A 5,403-nucleotide genomic window follows, 5' to 3' on the forward strand; every position below is an offset into this window, starting at 1 on the left:
AGACAGGGTGGCTGGGCCGATCACGACTCGTTGAATCGAGATGTCCGACCAGTGCTTCTTCTGTCGATCGCGGATCGTGGTGGGGCCTGTGTGGGCTGTGTGCGATCGCTGGGACGAGTGGGTGGTAGCGAGCGCGTCGGTTTGTTTGATTTTGTATGTTTTGGGTTTGTGTGCGAGTATGAAGCCCGTCTAGCTCAGTCGGTAGAGCGCAAGACTCTTAATCTTGTGGTCGTGGGTTCGAGCCCCACGGTGGGCGACTGCTTTTGCTATTTTGGCCTCGCGCGCACGTCCGCTCTTGATATGCGTGGCGAGCGTCTCTGATCCCTCCCACGCCTCCCAGTGTGTATCTGTGTCCATGATACCGGTGTGGATGTTTGACAGTCGTCCTGTTTCCGATGACTGGTAATATCTGGCCGTTCTTGCTGCGGACAGGGTCGCGCAGATCGAGTCCGGCTTGCATGCCACACCACCACGCCGCTCGGACTCGACATGTGGACGGGTCCATCAAGGACCTCGGACAGTGTGAAGTGAAGCCGTGTGAGCGAGACGGAGTTGGTTCGAAGAGACAGGGTGGCTGGGCCGATCACGACTCGTTGAATCGAGATGTCCGACCAGTGCTTCTTCTGTCGATCGCGGATCGTGGTGGGGCCTGTGTGGGCTGTGTGCGATCGCTGGGACGAGTGGGTGGTAGCGAGCGCGTCGGTTTGTTTGATTTTGTATGTTTTGGGTTTGTGTGCGAGTATGAAGCCCGTCTAGCTCAGTCGGTAGAGCGCAAGACTCTTAATCTTGTGGTCGTGGGTTCGAGCCCCACGGTGGGCGACTGCTTTTGCCATTTTGGCCTCGCGCGCACGTCCGCTCTTGATATGCGTGGCGAGCGTCTCTGATCCCTCCCACGCCTCCCAGTGTGTATCTGAGTCCATGATACCGGTGTGGATGTTTGACAGTCGTCCTGTTTCCGATGACTGGTAATATCTGGCCGTTCTTGCTGCGGACAGGGTCGCGCAGATCGAGTCCGGCTTGCATGCCACACCACCACGCCGCTCGGACTCGACATGTGGACGGGTCCATCAAGGACCTCGGACAGTGTGAAGTGAAGCCGTGTGAGCAAGACGGAGTTGGTTTGAAGAGACAGGGTGGCTGGGCCGATCACGACTCGTTGAATCGAGATGTCCGACCAGTGCTTCTTCTGTCGATCGCGGATCGTGGTGGGGCCTGTGTGGGCTGTGTGCGATCGCTGGGACGAGTGGGTGGTAGCGAGCGCGTCGGTTTGTTTGATTTTGTATGTTTTGGGTTTGTGTGCGAGTATGAAGCCCGTCTAGCTCAGTCGGTAGAGCGCAAGACTCTTAATCTTGTGGTCGTGGGTTCGAGCCCCACGGTGGGCGACTGCTTTTGCCATTTTGGCCTCGCGCGCACGTCCGCTCTTGATATGCGTGGCGAGCGTCTCTGATCCCTCCCCACGCCTCCCAGTGTGTATCTGTGTCCATGATACCGGTGTGGATGTTTGACAGTCGTCCTGTTTCCGATGACTGGTAATATCTGGCCGTTCTTGCTGTGGACAGGGTCGCGCAGATCGAGTCCGGCTTGCATGCCACACCACCACGCCGCTCGGACTCGACATGTGGACGGGTCCATCAAGGACCTCGGACAGTGTGAAGTGAAGCCGTGTGAGCAAGACGGAGTTGGTTCGAAGAGACAGGGTGGCTGGGCCGATCACGACTCGTTGAATCGAGATGTCCGACCAGTGCTTCTTCTGTCGATCGCGGATCGTGGTGGGGCCTGTGTGGGCTGTGTGCGATCGCTGGGACGAGTGGGTGGTAGCGAGCGCGTCGGTTTGTTTGATTTTGTATGTTTTGGGTTTGTGTGCGAGTATGAAGCCCGTCTAGCTCAGTCATTAGAGCGCAAGACTCTTAATCTTGTGGTCGTGGGTTCGAGCCCCACGGTGGGCGACTGCTTTTGCCATTTTGGCCTCGCGCGCACGTCCGCTCTTGATATGCGTGGCGAGCGTCTCTGATCCCTCCCACGCCTCCCAGTGTGTATCTGAGTCCATGATACCGGTGTGGATGTTTGACAGTCGTCCTGTTTCCGATGACTGGTAATATCTGGCCGTTCTTGCTGCGTACAGGGTCGCGCAGATCGAGTCCGGCTTGCATGCCACACCACCACGCCGCTCGGACTCGACAATGGGACGGGTCCATCAAGGACCTCGGACAGCGTGAAGTGAAGCCGTGTGAGCGAGACGGAGTTGGTTCGAAGAGACAGGGTGGCTGGGCCGATCACGACTCGTTGAATCGAGATGTCCGACCAGTGCTTCTTCTGTCGATCGCGGATCGTGGTGGGGCCTGTGTGGGCTGTGTGCGATCGCTGGGACGAGTGGGTCGTAGCGAGCGCGTCGGTTTGTTTGATTTTGTATGTTTTGGGTTGGTGTGAGAGTATGAAGCCCGTCTAGTTCAGTCCAATAGAGCGCAAGACTGTTAATCTTGTGGTCGTGGCTTCGAGCCCCACGGTGGGTGACTGCTTTTGCTATTTTGGCCTCGCGCGCACGTCTGCTCGTGGCGAGCGTCTCTGATCCCTCCCACGCCTCCCAGTGTGTATCTGAGTCCATGATACCGGTGTGGATGTTTGACAGTCGTCCTGTTTCCGATGACTGGTAATATCTGGCCGTTCTTGCTGCGGACAGGGTCGCGCAGATCGAGTCCGGCTTGCATGCCACACCACCACGCCGCTCGGACTCGACATGTGGACGGGTCCATCAAGGACCTCGGACAGCGTGAAGTGAAGCCGTGTGAGCGAGACGCTGTTGGTTTGAAGAGACAGGGTGGCTGGGCCGATCACGACTCGTTGAATCGAGATGTCCGACCAGTGCTTCTTCTGTCGATAGCGGATCGTGGTGGGGCCTGTGTGGGCTGTGTGCGATCGCTGGGACGAGTGGGTGGTAGCGAGCGCGTCGGTTTGTTTGATTTTGTATGTTTTGGGTTTGTGTGCGAGTATGAAGCCCGTCTAGCTCAGTCGGTAGAGTGCAAGACTCTTAGTCTTGTGGTCGTGGGCTCGAGCCCCACGGTGGGCGACTGCTTTTGCTATTTTGGCCTCGCGCGCACGTCCGCTCTTGATATGCGTGACGATCGTCTCTGATCCCTCCCACGCCTCCCAGTGTGTATCTGTGTCCATGATACCGGTGTGGATGTTTGACAGTCGTCCTGTTTCCGATGACTGGTAATATCTGGCCGTTCTTGCTGCGGACAGGGTCGCGCAGATCGAGTCCGGCTTGCATGCCACACCACCACACCGCTCGGACTCGACATGTGGACGGGTCCATCAAGGACCTCGGACAGTGTGAAGTGAAGCCGTGTGAGCAAGACGGAGTTGGTTCGAAGAGACAGGGTGGCTGGGCCGATCACGACTCGTTGAATCGAGATGTCCGGCCAGTGCTTCTTCTGTCGATCGCGGATCGTGGTGGGGCCTGTGTGGGCTGTGTGCGATCGCTGGGACGAGTGGGTGGTAGCGAGCGCGTCGGTTTGTTTGATTTTGTATGTTTTGGGTTTGTGTGCGAGTATGAAGCCCGTCTAGCTCAGTCGGTAGAGCGCAAGACTCTTAATCTTGTGGTCGTGGGTTCGAGCCCCACGGTGGGCGACTGCTTTTGCCATTTTGGCCTCGCGCGCACGTCCGCTCTTGATATGCGTGGCGAGCGTCTCTGATCCCTCCCACGCCTCCCAGTGTGTATCTGTGTCCATGATACCGGTGTGGATGTTTGACAGTCGTCCTGTTTCCGATGACTGGTAATATCTGGCCGTTCTTGCTGCGGACAGGGTCGCGCAGATCGAGTCCGGCTTGCATGCCACACCACCACACCGCTCGGACTCGACATGTGGACGGGTCCATCAAGGACCTCGGACAGTGTGAAGTGAAGCCGTGTGAGCAAGACGGAGTTGGTTCGAAGAGACAGGGTGGCTGGGCCGATCACGACTCGTTGAATCGAGATGTCCGGCCAGTGCTTCTTCTGTCGATCGCGGATCGTGGTCGGGCCTGTGTGGGCTGTGTGCGATCGCTGGGACGAGTGGGTGGTAGCGAGCGCGTCGGTTTGTTTGATTTTGTATGTTTTGGGTTTGTGTGCGAGTATGAAGCCCGTCTAGCTCAGTCGGTAGAGCGCAAGACTCTTAATCTTGTGGTCGTGGGTTCGAGCCCCACGGTGGGCGACTGCTTTTGCTATTTTGGCCTCGCGCGCACGTCCGCTCTTGATATGCGTGACGATCGTCTCTGATCCCTCCCATGCCTCCCAGTGTGTATCTGACTCCATGATACCGGTGTGGATGTTTGACAGTCGTCCTGTTTCCGATGACTGGTAAAATCTGGCCGCTCTTGCTGCGGACAGGGTCGCGCAGATCGAGTCCGGCTTGCATGCCACACCACCACGCCGCTCGGACTCGATATGTGGACGGGTCCATCAAGGACCTCGGACAGTGTGAAGTGAAGCCGTGTGAGCAAGACGGAGTTGGTGCGAAGAGACAGGGTGGCTGGGCCGATCACGACTCGTTGAATCGAGATGTCCGACCAGTGCTTCTTCTGTCGATCGCGGATCGGGGTGGGGCCTGTGTGGGCTGTGTGCGATCGCTGGGACGAGTGGGTGGTAGCCACCGCGTCGGTTTGCTTGATTTTGCATGTTTTGGGTTTGTGTGCGAGTATGAAGCCCGTCTAGCTCAGTCGGTAGAGCGCAAGACTCTTAATCTTGTGGTCGTGGGTTCGAGCCCCACGGTGGGCGACTGCTTTTGCCATTTTGGCCTCGCGCGCACGTCCGCTCTTGATATGCGTGGCGAGCGTCTCTGATCCCTCCCACGCCTCCCAGTGTGTATCTGTGTCCATGATACCGGTGTGGATGTTTGACAGTCGTCCTGTTTCCGATGACTGGTAATATCTGGCCGTTCTTGCTGCGGACAGGGTCGCGCAGATCGAGTCCGGCTTGCATGCCACACCACCACGCCGCTCGGACTCGACATGTGGACGGGTCCATCAAGGACCTCGGACAGCGTGAAGTGAAGCCGTGTGAGCAAGACGGAGTTGGTTCAAAGAGACAGGGTGGCTGGGCCGATCACGACTCGTTGAATCGAGATGTCCGACCAGTGCTTCTTCTGTCGATCGCGGATCGTGGTGGGGCCTGTGTGGGCTGTGTGCGATCGCTGGGACGAGTGGGTGGTCGTCACAGCGCATGCAAACGCTGCATGGACCCCTTCAATAGGTGTAGGACCTTAGTCCCTATTTTGCCACGCAATCGACACTAACTCCGCACTGTAGCGTCCTTTCTCTCTCTCTCTCTCTCTCTCTCTTTCTCTCTCTCTCTCTCTCTCTCTCTCTCTCTCTCTCTCTCTCTCTCTCTCTCTCTCTCTCTCTCTCTCACTCTCTCTCTCTCTATCA

The 5,403-nt window shown here is 57.5% G+C and overlaps 1 non-coding gene across 1 annotated transcript; it reads left to right on the forward strand.

The window, feature by feature from the left end:
• The first annotated feature begins 2,436 nt into the window (after positions 1-2,436).
• Positions 2,437-2,510, forward strand: PITG_27499. The gene has a single exon. It is a non-coding gene; the product is annotated as a tRNA-Asn (tRNA).
• The last annotated feature ends 2,893 nt before the right edge of the window (positions 2,511-5,403 follow it).

The sequence above is a fragment of the Phytophthora infestans genome, genomic scaffold (assembly GCF_000142945.1).
Source record: "Phytophthora infestans T30-4 supercont1.21 genomic scaffold, whole genome shotgun sequence".
Taxonomy (NCBI): Eukaryota; Oomycota; class Peronosporomycetes; order Peronosporales; family Peronosporaceae; genus Phytophthora; species Phytophthora infestans.